The 17,216-nt window shown below is 41.7% G+C and overlaps 1 protein-coding gene across 4 annotated transcripts in view; it reads right to left on the reverse strand.

Annotated features, from left to right (window-relative positions):
* Positions 1-17,216, reverse strand: part of ATP13A3 (ATPase 13A3) — a 118,623-nt gene that overhangs the window by 64,493 nt on the left and 36,914 nt on the right. Inside the window, exon 1 of one of the 4 annotated variants that reach the window (XM_054039251.1) lies at positions 4,857-4,879. The exons of the other annotated variants lie outside the window; for them this stretch is intronic. The gene's annotated coding sequence lies outside the window, so the exon portion shown is untranslated. Of the gene's footprint in view, positions 1-4,856; positions 4,880-17,216 lie in introns of those variants that run through there. 4 annotated transcript variants of the gene reach the window in all.

Genomic DNA, 17,216 nt, shown 5'->3' on the forward strand with positions numbered 1-17,216 from the left:
TTGAGATTACGTGATTTGCCCAAGGTCACTCAGGAAATCTGTGGCAGAACCAAGAAGTGAAACCAAATCTCCTCACTCTAAGTTCAGTGCCCTGGCCATAAAGCCATGCTTTAATTTCAACTTGAAATTGGTTGACACCTCTAACTGAATTTTTTATTTATTATTATTATTATATTCTAATATCAAGACTAAAGCACCTCGGTAAACATACACACCATTATATATCCTTAGTATGAACTGTATTTTTAGATTCTTATGGAGGTGGAAATGCACAGCTGGAGAGCAGTACCAAACAGAACACAAGAATTAGAAATTCTTACCAATTTTTTTTTTTTTTTTTTTTTTTGGTATTGTGACAGCACCCAAGGGCCCCACTCAGGAGCAGGCCTATACCACGCTAGGTGCTGAACAAATGTACAGAAAGACAGTCCCTGCCCGGACAAAGCATTTCCAAACTCAAAAAAAGACAAGAAGTGAGAAACAAACAAAAGAGAAGGCGGAAAGTGGAGGGTGACAAGGGTAACAGTAGTATGGTCACACAGTTATGTGAGTTTATTAGGTGCCCACATTGATGTTTCTGTCTCATTAGAAAGGTGCTCTCTTTTACAATTAAATATTAACTATCTAATGGACTTTCATCCTAGCCATAACAGATGGACAGTTTCTTGCAGGGTACACACCAGACATCAAGAATTGAGAAGTGATGGCCATAGGATTATTTCTGGGTTTTCGATGGACCTGTCAGGGTTGGTCTACATAATACTTAGTCCTGCCATGAGTGCAGGGGACTGGACTAGATGACCTCTTGAGGTCCCTTCCAGTCCTATGATTCTATGACAAGGGATAGTGTGGAAGAAACTGTAGAGCAGTGGTCTCCAACCTTTTTACACCCAAGATCTGCTGGCATGGTTCTCATAACACAAGAACTAGGGGTCACCAAAATGAAATTAATAGGCAGCAGGTTTAAAACAAACAAAAGGAAGTATTTCTTCACACAACGCAGAGTCAGCCTGTGGAACTCCCTGCCAGAAGATGTTGTGAAGGCCAAGACTATAACAGGGTTCAAAAAAGAACTAGAAAAATTCATGGAAGATAGGTCCATCAATGGCTATTAGCCAGGATGGGTAAGGAATGGTGCCCCTAGCCTCCGTTTGTCAGAGGGTGGAGATGGATGGCAGGAGAGAGATCACTTGATCATTACCTGTTAGGTTCACTCCCTCTGGGGCACCTGGCATTGGCCACTGTTGGAAGACAGGACACGGGGCTGGATGGACCTTTGGTCTGACCCAGTATGCCCGTTCTTATGTTCTTATGTGAGCCAGCTCTAGAGGGGGATGGGCCACTTTGTCAGTGGGTCTCACAGCTATTTCCTAACAGCAGAGAAATGAGGACACTCAGGCATCTTGGGTTCCCATGCCAGGCTCTGGAGGGGAGTGTGCTCTAGTGGGCACAGACTCTTCTGCCCACTTCCTCCAAAGCGTGACCCTTTCTGCTCCATCCCCTCCAATCTGCCCCTGTCCTGTCTCTCCCCCACCTTTAGTTCCCTGTCCCAGTTCTACCCTCCTCACCTAGTCAGTCCCACTCCTCACATCTCAGACTTCTCATCCTAGCCCCAGGCTCCTTGACCACCCATGCCCACTCCCTCCCAACCCCTCCGACTCCTTGTTTCCAGTCTGCTTGGCCAGCCAGTCCCAGTTTCCCCTCTCCTGCGCCTCATCCGATCTCTCTCCACCCCGGCCTCCAGTTACTCCTGCCCACATTCCTCAGCCCCACTGGCTCCCCATCTCCCTCCCCAGGACCTTTGTCCAACATCAGCATCCCTCACCCCAGGATCCTTTTTCAGTCTCTCTTCACAACCAGTCCCAGTTCTCTCCTTTCCAGCATTCAGACTCTTGTATCCCCTCCCCGCCAACTCCTTTCCTCACCCCCAGGGGTTCCCAGTTCTCATCCAACCGTTTCCCTCTCTTGCTCCAAGTCTTTCCCTCCACCCCACCAGCTCTCAGTCCCAATCCCCTTGCCCTGGCAGTGCACTGCCCCCTCTCCCCAATCACGTCCCACCCCACTCCTTTCCACTTCTTGTCCCTTCTGCATTTGAATGGGGCAGCTTTTTCCTCCACACTGCCGGGGGCAGGGGCATGAGTAGAGGCAAGAGGCACCCTGCTCTCAGTTCTCATGCCCAGCCACAGCTGCAATTGCAGTAAAAGTCAGCCCTAGGCTGGCGCATGTCCAAGGAATACATGATCTAGGTTGGACATTAGGTTGGAGGTCTAGGTTGGACATTAGGAAAAAGTTCCTAACTGTCAGGGTGGTTAAACACTGGAATAAATTGCCTAGGGAGGTTGTGGAATCTCCATCTCTGGAGATATTTAAGAGTAGGTTAGATAAATGTCTATCAGGGATGGTCTAGACAGTATTTGGTCCTGCCATGCGGGCAGGGGACTGGACTCGATGACCTCTCGAGGTCCCTTCCAGTCCTAGAATCTATGAATATAAATCTTCAGAGAATCTAGCTGCAAAGCACTAGCAAGTCAAAACTAAGCATGTATGAACTGAGATGTTTCAAAGACTTATCACTTGGCCAAATTTTGAGAGATTTTCACGCGGAAGGCAAAGGGCATATACACCTCTACCCCGATATAACATGACCCGATATAACACGAATTCGGATATAACGCGGTAAAGCAGTGCTCCGGGGGGGGCGGATCAAAGCAAGTTCGATATAACGCGGTTTCATCTATAACACGGAAAGATTTTTTGGCTCCCGAGGAGAGCGTCATATCGGGGTAGAGGCATATATCCCTGCCACAAAGACTGCCTCTCGGCCAAAAGTCAAGTCACTGCTCCAAAGCATAAGGGTGCAAGAGCTTCTCAAAGAAGGCCACTGGAATTTTTTAGTATGGACAAAACAACATGTTTTTCCCTAGCTTCATTCTCAGAAATGACTGAACCATTTTAGCTGAAATATCAACCCAAATGGTTAAAGTTTGGCAAAGTTAAAAATGACTGAAAACAGGGTGAAGGGAACCATCAGGCAGCATTATTGGGAGTGCTTCCACCCCCACCTGTAATAGAACTTGTATTATTGTATGCTTAGGCCTTGATCCCTCTTGGAGAACTGTGCAGGCAGCCCATGTTCCAACACAGACCACCACTGAAGTCAACTGGGATCCAAATGGGTGCAGGAGTCCATCTGCAGGGAGCTCTTTGCAGGATCAAGTTCTTAGATAATAATAGAAGCCTCACTATGAAATAAAGATTAAAAATAATTTCTATATTATCTTTTTTTAAATAAATATCACTTCTAGTCAGCTGAATAACTGTGTCAGTGTCCTCACACATTTGATTGAACCAAGTCAATCAATATTAGCTGTCACAGTTCCAATGGAAGCAGAATCTCGACAAACGAATTATTCAAAAAAATGTATTAACACTTAGTGTACTCTAGAGCTAGAGAGTCCCCATTTGTCTTCAAACTAAGCTTTGGCACTATTCACTGACAAGCCTGCACAAGACAGGCCTCTTAGAACCTGTGAAGCTAAAATGATTTCTCCTAATAAAAATATTTGAATTTTAAAAGTCCAGTTGGACTACTTACTTTGGTCATTCAAGGTGTCTATATTGCTAAAAGGGCTTCCAGTCATAAAAATAGAAATACGACAAACTCAATTTCCCATTCCATTGCTAAACTGACATTTTTATATCACATGACCAACTAAAATCGAACCATTGGTGTAAATTTCTGACTCTAGTTTGACTTCACTTTTTTTTTTTTTTTTTTTTTTAATTTCAAATGCACACCACTGCTCCATGGAGTACATAACAGTTAAACAAAGTTCCCTCTAAAACCAGGTATTTGAGTTTATTAAAATTGTCACCTGTACGTTCTTCATTACACAGCAGATTAATTTTGAAGAATCTTTTTAACTGAGGAAAATATCTTGGAAATTTTATTAGTAAAAACTGCCCTAAATTAATTAATGGTTTCTAACAAAATTCACAAAATTGACCATTAGATTAACAACACATGTCAAATGCAAGTTTATGTACCCACAACAGATAAATCACAGGATTTTTTTTTTTTTTTCAAATCAGTTTGTATAACCAGAAAAGTTTTTGGTGCCTAATGAATTATAGTAAAGTTCACAGCAATCGTGAGAAAAGTGAGAAAAGATTTCCATTTATCATGCTGGAACTAACTTGCTCCAGCCCTAAAAAAAATATGCACGTTACTCTGCTGCACTATCAGTCTCAGTGCCCGACGGCAGAGTTCGAGTCTTGCTGAGAACAGCGAGCCAAAGCAAACAGTTGCCAGCACTGAGGGGCAGAAGAATAAATGGTACCGAGAAAGCACTGAGGGGGAGAGGAATAAATGGTATTTGATTATTCATATTTGCATATCTGTTTGCAAATCTGGATCAATTTACATTCTTAAACAGGGACTCATTCCACAAACCACATGGCACAGATAATCTAAGTGTATTTTATTATACTGCTAGGCATTCAAAAAGTAACAAAAAAGGCAAAGTACGCTGATACAGAGTTTTCATTTTGGTACTGAAAATCCTATTTCAGAAATAAGACTGTTACTTTAAAAATTAATACAAATATAACAAACTACTCCCTCATATAAGTTCTATCTTCTTTTCTAATTCAAACATGCATATACCAGGCTGTCTAGCCACCAGAACCCACAACAACAAATATATGCATTCCAATGTAAATACATGAACACACCCTCACCCCGTAAATATCAAAAAGTTGCTGCAATTTGCAAATTAAATGTTCAATTCTGCAAACCTTGTCGCATAACTTTCATAAGTATTTCCAACGGGACTCCCTGAGTAAAAACTACTCACATGAATCAGAGTTTGCAGGATCAGGACACAACCTCAAATATTCAAACAGTTAGTACAAGTAGTGTGTCCTCAAAACTTCCCTAGCATAAATTAATGTTAAGCAAATAAAATTCCTTCATCTCACCACTGCCAGCTGCTCTCTCCCTACATCTCCCCACCCTCTAGCTGGGCTCCAGATGAAGCAGCTCCTGGAATCTGAAGGCCATCCAAAAGCAGGGAGTGGACGCTTGCTCTGCTCCCTGCTGATTAGCTAAGTCATAGAAAGGAACAGAAACAGACACCTGCAAATAGCAGCAGTGGTAATTGATCAACCCCCTTCTTTGCCAAGCGTGTCCCTGGTAAAGAGCCAGTCACTTTGGTCTTCAGGCAGCCATGGACCTGAGGAAAAGGCCAAGGTTCAGCTGGCTCTATCAACAGCATGGAGAAAAGAGAGTCAAGATGAGAAGGAAGGAGAATAAAGGAAAGCAGTGTGAACAGGAAGAGTGGCCAAAAAAAAAAAAAAAAAAAGGGAAGCTGAGGGAACCCAATAAAAGGCAGAATGAAGTAGACAGAAAAAATGACATGAGAAACAAGATGGCAGATGTGAAGAGAAAGGGAAAGTGAAGAAAAAGCAAGTAGTGACAGTTTAAGAACAGCAAGTTTTATTTATATGTTTTACTTACTCTAAATGCATCACAGTGAATACAAATAGACACAAATTAAAAATTATATCAAATTGGTTTAAGCGCTTATGTTCCTAGCAGCTTGCCAATATAGTCCTCTGCTACAAAGTTGGGCAACATTAATAAATGTGGTATTGTTAAAAGCGTTCTAGCTGTACTCAGCCATTATACGAAGAGTGACTATATTCTCCTCCTAATATTCTCAATTCCTCATTTCAAACGTTAATTTGCACTAATGTGCAAATGAGACAAAAAGGCACAAATATACAAAATCTGTTAAAATTAACATTTCATGGTAATTTATCTATCAAAAGACTTTTTAAAGTCCAATGAGATTCCTGAGGACCATTATTAGACTATTTTCTTTGGTTCTGAAATCAACTTTCTAAGATTCTGTATAGTTTGTAGAGAACATTTGTAACAATTTTGTATGGAAAGGATTTTAAGCCAACAATGCTGAACATTTGTCACAGGTATGAGTTTCTGCTGAAAGCATGAGCGGTTGCCATAAGTTAAAGAACTGGAAAAAAACAAGTTAACTGAAAATTGCAGAATGGTAGGAAAAAATGAGAGAACCTCTAATCTTGGGAAGGATATCTCCACACAGGAGGAAAGAATGAAGTTTTGAAGAGAGACATTCCCGGTGCCTGGATGTATACAATACTACGTTCTAAGATGGCAACATAGGCACCAGTACGTGTGGGTGGGGTGGGGGCGGGGGGGAGATTTCGTCTTTTTGTTTGTCTGTCTGAAGTGTTTTGCCATGTAGTTAGATCCTCCAATACCATCCCCTTCTTAGTCTGTTTTAATTATGTAAGTATTTTTATTTTCTTAGTTTAATGGTGAAAAAAAGAAGTTTAAGATTAAACATCTTTTGTTCAACTGCTTCTCAGATCTTTGGAACAGCATTTAAGTAACAAAAAAAAGTTTCTCTTACCAGTAGCAGTCTATCACCCGTCCTCTCCAAATGCTTTTGTTATCATGAGCTCCACAATGCAGTTCTTAATAACTGAGACCCTATCTACAAGGGAAGTCCTGCCAATGAACTATTTTGTCTAAAATCTAAAAAAGTCTCCAAGGGTTTTTCAAACTGTGTTATCAAAAGATTAAAATATCGCAGAACATTTGGCACTGTTTGGGTTTGGGTTTGGGTTTGGTGGGGGGGGGGAGGGTTGGCCCAGGGGAGGATGGAAGGGGAACAATTGAAAAACTTTAATTGGATTTGTATAGAGGGTATGACTCCAGCCATCAGACTGTTGGTACAGCTCACTCTATTCAAACTAGTACAACAGCTCACTAGGGTCCTAGGACATAGTTTCATGTGCATGCATGAGCCCTGATGTTATCTGCATGGCTACACGCATATAGGATATTATGCTTCTGACCAAACCCTTCCTTGTATTTACAGTGAGCAGCTTTGAGCTCAACATTTTTATATGATTAAGCACACAATACAAGATACACACAAAAAACTCATCAGTGGGCACAGGTGAAGTAGAAAAATATATATATTTTATTATTCTTTGCTCCGCAAAAATGTTGTAAAAAAAAAGTTAATCAATGACATGGCAATGGTACACCCGATTAGAAACCCATTAGATCTTGTAGTAAACAGGAGTTGGCTTGATCAATGCCTGAATAGGGAGACCTTCAAGGTGCTGCAAAAACTGGTGTTCATAATTCAAGTGGTTATAAAGCACTCTTCCTTAGGAGTCAGAAATAAACCAGCATGGTGTTAAAGGACTCTGTGCTTGCTGGAAGTGCATTTTTCATAGAACATATAAAAATCAAGTTACTAATTACAATAGATTCTAAAGGAACACCAAAAGATAGGGGTATTAACTTGGGTCCATGGCTGAATGCATATAACAACAGGCTACTATTTAAACCTAAGAATAAGAAACAATCGGTGGATATGACAGACAGGCAGAGCACAAAACAACAAGAATACTGGTCAGCAAGAAAAGTGGGGGTCACAGAACACCACCTGCCTTACTATAGTTAAGAGAGACAAGGTGGGTGAGGTAATATCTTTTATTGGACCAACTTCTGTTGGTGAAAGAAAGACGTTTTCGAGCTTACACAGAGCTATTTCTTCAGGTCTGAGAAAGGTAATTGGAATGCCACAGATAAATACAAGGTGGAACAAATAAGAACTTAACACGTGTTGCAAGAGACCATTCAAGATGAAGTTGGCAGATAACATCTCTAATCATAGGACAAATAAGGGTTAGTACGTTACAGATCGTTGTAAACCGAAAATAATTATCAAAAAACCCAGATAACAGCCATGCAAAACAAAAACAAAGTGGAACCAACTACAAGAACTCCACAACCCATAGAACAGCATCTCCAGGAGAAACCACGACTGGGGCTCAGCACATGGACATTACATGGCACTTCAACATCATCAACTTACCAAAATTACCCCTCAGCAGAGCTGAACTGTCTGTTCTCTCCAAGAAACAGTACTTCTGCCCCACCACAGAACCTGATACCATACTATCAGAGGAACCAACTAGGGGCAGAGCTCTTCTTGACCTGCTGTTCACAAACTGGGAAGGATTAGTAGGGGATGCAAAAGTGGATGGGAACCTGGGAGGCAGTGACCATGAGATGGTTGAGTTCAGGATCCTGACACACAAGGAAGAAAGGAGAGCAGCAGAATACGGACCCTCGACTTCAGAAAAGCAGACTCTGACTCCCTCAGGGAACTGATGGGCAGGATCCCCTGGGAGAATAACATGAGGGGGAAAGGAGTCCAGGAGAGCTGGCTGTATTTTAAAGAATCCTTATTGAGGTTGCAAGAACAAACCATCCTGATGTGTAGAAAGAATAGTAAATATGGCAGGCGACCAGCTTGGCTTACCAGTGAAATCCTTGCTAATCTTAAACACAAAAAAGAAGCTTACAAGAAGTGGAAGATTGGACAAATGACCAGGGAGGAGTATAAAATATTGCTCAGGCATGCAGGAGTGAAATCAGGAAGGCCAAATCACACTTGGAGTTGCAGCTAGCAAGAGATGTTAAGAGTAACAAGAAGGGTTTCTTCAGGTATGTTAGCAACAAGAAGAAGGTCAAGAAAAGTGTTTGGCCCCTTACTGAATGAGGGAGGCAACCTAGTGACAGAGGATGTGGAAAAAGCTAATGTACTCAATGCTTTTTTTGCCTCTGTCTTCACAAACAAGGTCAGCTCCCAGACTGCTGCACTGGGCAGCACAGCATGGGGAGGAGGTGACCAGCCCTCTGTGGAGAAAGAAGTGGTTCAGGACTATTTAGAAAAACTGGACAAGCACAAGTCCATGGGGCCGGATGCGCTGCATCCAAGAGTGCTAAAGGAGTTGGCGGATGTGATTGCAGAGCCATTGGTCATTATCTTTGAAAACTCCTGGAGATCGGGGGAGGTCCCGGATGACTGGAAAAATCATGGAGCAGGTCCTCAAAGAATCTATTTTGAAGCACTTCGAGGAGAGGAAACTGATCAGGAACAGTCAGCATAGATTCACCAAGGGCAAGTCATGCCTGACTAACCTAATTGCCTTCTATGAGGAGATAACGGGGTCTGTGGATGAGGGGAAAGCAGTGGATGTGTTATTCCTTGACTTTAGCAAAGCTTTTGATACGGTCTCCCACAATATTCTGGCCAGCAAGTTAAAGAAGTATGGGCTGGATGAATGGACTATAAGGTGGATAGAAAGCTGGCTAGATCGTCGGGCTCAACGGGTAGTGATCAATGGCTCCATGTCTAGTTGGCAGCTGGTATCAGGCGGAGTACCCCAAGGGTCGGTCCTGGGGCTGGTTTTGTTCAATATCTTCATAAATGATCTGGAGGATGGCGTGAACTGCACTCTCAGCAAGTTTGCAGATGACACTAAACTGGGAGGAGTGGTAGATACGCTGGAGGGTAGGGACAGGATACAGAGGGACCTAGACAAATTAGAGGATTGGGCCAAAAAAAACCTGATGAGGTTCAACAAGGACAAGTGCAGAGTCCTGCACTTAGGACGGAAGAATCCCATGCACTGCTACAGACTAGGGACCGAATGGCTAGGCAGCAGTTCTGCAGAAAAGGACCTAGGGGTTACAGTGGACAAGAAGCTGGATATGAGTCAACAGTGTGCTCTTGCTGCCAAGAAGGCTAACGGAATATTGGGCTGTATAAATAGGGGCTTTGCCAGCAGATTGAGGGACGTGATCATTCCCCTCTATTCGACATTGGTGAGGCCTCATCTGGAGTACTGTGTCCAGTTTGGGGCCCCACACTACCAGAAGGATGTGCAAAAATTGGAGAGAGTCCAGCGGAGGGCAACAAAAATGATTAGGGGGCTGGAACACATGATTTATGAGGAGAGGCTGAGGGAACTGGGATTGTTTAGTCTGCAGAAGAGAAGAACGAGGGTGGATTTGATAGCTGCTTTCAACTACCTGAAAGGGTATTCCAAAGAGGATGGATCTAGACTATTCTCAGTGATAACAGATGATAGAACAAGGAGTAATGGTCTCAAGTTGCAGTGGGGGAGGTTTAGGTTGGATAATAGAAAAAACTTTTTCACTAGGAGGTTGGTGAAGCACTGGAATGGGTTACCTAGGGAGGTGGTGGAATCTCCTTCCTTAAAAAGAATGGGAGTACTTGTGGCACCTTAGAGACTAACAAATTTATTAGAGCATAAGCTTTCGTGGACTACAGCCCACCTCTTCGGATGCATATAGCTATATGCATCTGAAGAGGTGGGCTGTAGTCCACGAAAGCTTATGCTCTAATAAATTTGTTAGTCTCTAAGGTGCCACAAGTACTCCTGTTCTTTTTGCGGATACAGACTAACACGGCTGCTACTCTGAAACCTCTCCTTCCTTAGAGGTTTTTAAGGTCAGGCTTGACAAAGCCCTGGCTGGAATGATTTAATTGGGGATTGGTCCTGTTTTCAGCAGGGGGTTGGACTAGATGACCTCCTGAGGTCCCTTCCAACCCGGATATACACTTGATCATTACATCAATTGCTTCAGGGGAGAAAAAAAAATCAACTGTGAAATTCTTAAATATCACAGCCACAACAATCTCTCCATTCCCTAGAGGACAGCTATGCAGTCCTAGACATCCAACCACTGCATAGTGATCAAAGCAGCATCCAAAGAGGGTCATCGTCATAGTCCTCAACTGTGACGACTGTGTCAATGAGGCCAAGAAACAACTCTTACACACCACTTTAATTTTGAGTTAAAGAACTCGAAAATCCCTTTCTACAATTCACCCAGGAATTTCAGGATATCATCAAATCCTTCCCTAAACAAATCCAACAAAAACTCTACAACCTCACCCCCATGAATCACCCCAAGGACCATCTATATGCTTCCCAAGATACACTTCACTGCTGTAGCACTTCAATGTGGACACTTACTACAGCAACTGGAGGCTCTCTCCCATGGCTGTCCTTAATTCATCTCCCCGAGAGGTGGATTCTTCCATTGACCTAGCACTGGCTACACTGGGGGTTAGATTGGTGAGGTTCAACAAGGACTATTTAGAAAAGCTGGACAATCACAAGTCCATGCGGCCAGATGCATCCGACGGTGCTAAAGGAGTTGGCGGGTGTGATTGCAGTGCCATTGGCCGTTATCTCTGAAAACTCATAGCAATCAGGGGAGGTTCCGGATAACTGGAAAAAGGCTAATGTAGTGCCATCTTTAAAAAAGGGAAGAAGGAGGATCCGGGAAACTACAGGCCAGTCAGCCTCACCTCAGTCCCTGGAAAAATCATGGAGCAGGTCCTCAAGGAATCAATTCTGAAGCACTTGGAGGAGAGGAAGGTGATCAGGAACAGTCAGCATAGATTCACCAAGGGCAAGTCATGCCTGACTAACCTAATTGCCTTCTTTGAGAAGATAACGGGGTCTGTGGAGGACGGGAAAGCAGTGGACGTGTTATTCCTTGACTTTACCAAAGCTTTTGATAAGGTCTCCCACAGTATTCTTGCCAGCAAGTTAAAGAAGTATGGGCTGGATGAATGGACTATAAGGTGGAGAGAAAGCTGGCTAGATCATCGAGCTCAACAGGTGGTGATCAATGGCTCACTGGCTAGTTGGCTTGATTTCTAATTAGCCTTTGTAAAGCATTCGGTCAGCTTCTGGAGAAAGGAACGTGCAAATTAAGTGCCCAATCAAGAAGCACTTAAGGGACAATGGATCTTGGGAGGCTCCAATCCACACAAGACGTCTACATGAGGACGTTCAAGGTAGCAGGTAAGCAATGGCTGCTGCCTTCAAAAACTGAGTCATGCATGGACAAGTGACTTGCCCACGTGACTCCAAAACTCCATCTTGGAGATGGACTTTGCATAGGAGAGAGGAGGGGGTCTCCACCCACAAGAGAAAGTCTATTTAAGCCTGTGGGAAATCTCTCCATTTTGTCTTCAGCTGGCTAAAGAGATATCCTTGGGGGTGGAGAGGCTATCTGAAAGAAACTGGAACAAAGGACAGTAACTACAGGAGATGTGAGTGATTGCTGGACCCAGACTAGCAGGAGACTAGTCTGTAAAAGGAAGCTTACTGGAACTGGTGAGGTGTTATCTTTATTCAGTTTTCTTAGACTTGCGTGTTCTATTTTATTTTACTTGGTAATTCACTTTGTTCTGTCTGTTACTACTTGGAACCCTTTAAATCCTACTTTCTGTATTTAATAAAATCACTTTTTACTTATTAATTAACCCAGAGTATGTATTAATACCTGGACGGGCAAACAGCTGTGCATATCTCTCTATCAGAGTTATAGAGGGAGAACAATTTATGAGTTTACCCTGTATAAGCTTTATACAGGATAAAACAGACTTATTTGGGGTTTAGACCCCATTGGGAGTTGGGCATCTGAGTGTTAAAGACAGGAACACTTCTGTAAGTTGCTTTCAGTTAAGTCTGCAGCTTTGGGGCACGTGGTTCAGACCTTGGGTCTGTGCTGGAGCAGACTGGAATGTCTGGCTCAACAAGACAGGGTGCTAGATTCCCAGTCTTGGCACAGCAGTTGGCAGTTCCCAAGGGGGTTTCTGTGATCCAACCCGTCACAGTACTAATAAAATTGCATAAAGTTTTTCTTTGCCCTGAGTGCGTCTCCATTGTGCACATGAGGATTCCCAACCAGACACTGAACCTGATAACCTTGATTCTGGGCCTAGAACCCTACAATCCCCAGTTCTTTAATTAGTAATTAACTGGAAACCAATAATAATCAATAACCACTACAGAATCAGGCAACAGCCCTCACAACATCCCCTGGCAAAAAGTTCCACGCTCTGACTGTGCACTGTATGAAATAGTACTTCTTTAAGTTTGTTTTTAACCTGCTGCCTATTAATTTCATAAGGTGATCCCTAGTTCTTGTGTTACTTGGAATAAATAACAGTTCCTTATTCACTTTCTCTACATTATTCATGATTTTTTTAGACTTCTATCATATCCCCCTGGCCGAGTCATGTCTTTTCTAAGATGAATAGCCCCGGTCTTTTTAATCTCTCCTCATATGGAAGCTGTTCCATACCCCTAATCATTTTTGTTGCTCTTCTCTGTACTTTTTCCAATACTAATGTATCTTTTTGGAGACGGGGTGACCAGAACTGCATATAGTATTCCAGGTGTGGGTGTACCATAGATTTATATAATGGCATTATGGTATTTTCTATCTTATCTATCCCTTTCCTAATGGTTCCTAACATTCTGTTCGTTATTTTGAGTTCTGAGGCACATTGAGCAGATGTTTCAGAGAACTATCCACGATGACTCCAAGATCTTTCTTGAGTAGTAACAGCTAAATTAGACCTCATCATTTCGGAAAACATAATCCCAACTATACATACAATGTGCATTACTTTGCATTTATCAACACTGAATTTCATCTGCCATTTTGTTGCCCACTCACCCAGTTTTGTGAGAGCCCTTTGCAACTCTTTGCAGTCAGCTTTGGACTTACTTATCTTGAGTAATGTAGTATTGTCTGCAAATGTTGCCACCTGTTTACCCCTTTCCCAGATCACTTATGAATATATTGAACAGTACTGGTCTCAGTACAGATCCTTGGGGGACACCATTATTTATCTCCCTCCACACTGAAAACTGAACATTTATTTCTACCCTTTGTTTCCTATCTTTTAACCAGTTACTGATCTACAAGAGGACTTTCCCTTTTATCCCATGACTGCTTAGTATGCTTACGAGTATTCAGTGAAGGACCTTGTCAAAGGCTTTCTGAAAGCACAAGTACACTATATCCACTGGATATCCACTAGATATCCCTACTTGTTGACATCCTCAAAGAATTCTAGTAGATTGGTGACAAAAGCCACGTTGACTCTTCCCCAACATATCGTGTTCATCTAGGGGTACGTCTACACTTACCTCCGGGTCCGGCGGCAGGCAATCGATGTTCTGGGATCGATTTATCGCGTCTGGTCTAGACGCGATAAATCGATCCCGGAAGTGCTCGCCGTCGACACCGGTACTCCAGCTCGGCGAGAGGAGTACGCAGCATCGACAGGGGAGCCTCCCTGCCGCGTCTGGACCCGCGGTAAGTTCGGACTAAGGTACTTCGAATTCAGCTATGTTATTAACGTAGCTGAATTTGCGTACCTTAGTCCAAAGTGGGGGGTTAGTGTGGACCAGGCCTAGGTGTCTGATAATTCTGTTCTTTACTATAGTTTCACCCAATTTGCCTGGTACTGGAGTTAAGTTTATCAGCCAGTTATTGCCAGGTTCACCTCTGGAGCCCTTTTTAAAAATCACTTTAAAAAAAAGTTACATTAGCTACCCTCCAGGCATATGGTACAGAGATTGATTTAAGTGATAGTTTACATACCACAATGAGTAGTTCTGCAATTTCATATTTGAGTTCCCTCAGAACTCTTGGGTGAATACCATCTGGTCCTGGTAACTAATTACCGTTTAATTTATCAACTGGTTCCAAAATCTCCTCTATTTACACCTCAATCCAGGACAGTTCCTCAGATTTGTCACCTAAAAAGAATGGCTCAGGTATGGGAATATCCCTCACAACCTCTGCAGGGAAGACCCATACAATGAATTCATTTAGTGTCTCCACAATGGCCTTGTCTTCCTTGAGTGCTCCTTTACCAGGTTGGTCATCCAGTGGCCCCACTGATTGTTTGACGGGCTTCCTGCTTCTGACGTACTTTAAAAAAAACAAAATCCTGATAGTTTGTGTGTCTTACTAGTTGCTCTTCAAATTATTTTTCAGCCTGCCTACTTATACTTTTATACTTGATTTGCTATTTTCCTCAGTGGGATTTGACTTCCAATTTTTAAAGGATGTCTTTTTGCCTCTAACTGCCTCCTTTATTCTGTTGTTTAGCCATGGGAGCATTTTTTTGGTCCTCTTACTGTTTTGTTTTGTATTTGGGGGATACATTTAGTTTGCGTCTCTATTATGGCGTCTTTAAAATAGTTTTCATCTAGCTTGCAGGCATTTCACTCTTGTGACTATTCTTTTTAAATTTCCATGCAAAAGGAATGAAAGAAAAGGAAAAGAAAATAAGTCTTATTAGCAATTACTGCCTGATCCTGCAGCTGCTGCAAACACAGCATTCCAGTGGGCCTTCTACATACAGGAGAGATGGAGAATTGGGTACATAAACCAAAACCTTTGTCAAGTTTTATTGTTAAAAACTGTTGCACAACAGAATCATGGAAAAGGGTGAACGGAAAAAACATAAGGCCCAAAGAAATGGAAATATTGACAAACACAATCTTATGAAACTATATTGCAAAAGAACTATACGGCATCTTTTCCAAATAAAAAGAACCCTATTTTCTTCATTAACTGACTTTGAAATAGCTGGCAGAGTCTGCAGCTAAATTTAATTTTTTTTTTTCCTTTTAAACTAAGGAGGCTTGATTATATGACAGTCGTACACAAACTCTGACCTGAATGTGGTAGGATTTCAATACCAAAAGATATTAAAAAAAAAAAAAAAAAAAAGCATTCACTGAAACTTGGATTCCACGTGCCCCTTCCATTTGTAGCCACTCTCTCTTATGGGACCTGTCAGTTTCCTCAGATCCCTTGCCTATGATGTCCCCAAAGGAAAAGCTGTTTCCAAAACCTCCCTCCACCCTTTCTCATGCCTTCTCCAAGCAGCACTCCTTTAGAACAAATGTCTAACCCAGAATTTTTGCTCTGACTTGAAGTAGAGTTGATCACCAATGCTATTTCCATAGGGTCAGTATCAGTGGATGTCCACTATACTGTATGAGAAAAGTAAAGTGTTGCTGGTTTGTATGTTCAAGAACAGTGGTTCTCAAACTTTTGTACTGGTGCCCCCTTTCACATAGCAAGCCTCTGAGTGCGACCCCCTCCTTATAAATTAAAAACACTTTTTAAATATTTAACACCATTATAAATGCTGGAGGCAAAGCAGGGTTTGGGGTGGGGGCTGACAGCTCGACACCACCCCATGTAATAACTTTGTGACCCTGAGGGGTCCCGACCCCCAGTTTGAGAACTCCTGTTCAAGAAACTTCAGATCTAGGATTAGAGGTCATCTTCTCCCCACATCCATTACACTCCTTATCACAAGAAGCTGAAATTCCTGTGATGTTTCATCTTCAGAAGTAAGATGATCTTCTAGTGCCAAAAAGTGTAATGTCAGTCCAATATACCGTTATAAATTTGAAATAAAATGCCTTTTTTTGTTTACAGTGCATTACAAAAAAAGGTTGTTTTAACATCTTGATTTTTGTTTCAAGTTCCAGAGAAAATAATTAAATTAAAATAAAGAGGGCAAAAGGGGCTCTGACAGAAAGACATTTCTAAACTGAGTAATACATCTTTACAGAAATTTAAGACCCTGCTATTTATAATTCTGCAGTGTTTCTTCTGTACACAGACACCCTTAAATATCATTCTTTATCCCCATAATGTAGAATAAATATTTGGATAATGCATACAATTTGTAAGAACTATTCAAGTTCAGAATCTTCCAACTATATTTTGAAAGGAGTTAGGGTTATAATTTGTCACGGCAAACAAAGCTTAACACTTTAGTCAACTAACCAACCTCTAACAATAAGAATGACATAAGAATTTAATGAATACATGGAAATTTTACAAGTACACCAGCTAAGTTTTAACAAAGCCCTCTACTCAATACCCATTTTATCACTTCCCATCTTGGGCTTTCTGTTATAATAATGCAGGCTTTTGTTTCTGTGCTTAGGCTTAAGGAAGACCATTGTATCCAACATATACTAAACCAAAACTGTGTTTATATTTTTAAAGTGTATCTTTGTATAATTATACTTGTCTGTAGGCTGCAATAGAGATTTCAATGTTTATAGTAAAATACATGCTACACTCAAGATAATGTTATGTCCTATGTTACATTCAAAACCATACACATCATTATAACTAAACAAAGTTCTATAATTAATGCTGTACTGAAAAACCCATTTCTAGTGTAGCTGCCTGCATATCTTCAGTTTCAAAAACTTGTTAACTATAACTGTACCTAATAATAACTTGCTAACATTTGTTACAAAAGTAACTTGGGAAAAACAAAAATTGATTAATCAACTGGTGAAGTATCTAATTATCACCTGCATTTCTTGAACTCTTATATTTTTACTATTTTAAACTGCAGTCACATATTAATGCAGATCTGTGGTTGAGAAATCCAACACTCAAAGCTAAAAAATTCCTAAAG

The sequence above is a fragment of the Malaclemys terrapin genome, chromosome 9 (assembly GCF_027887155.1).
Source record: "Malaclemys terrapin pileata isolate rMalTer1 chromosome 9, rMalTer1.hap1, whole genome shotgun sequence".
Taxonomy (NCBI): domain Eukaryota; kingdom Metazoa; phylum Chordata; order Testudines; family Emydidae; genus Malaclemys; species Malaclemys terrapin.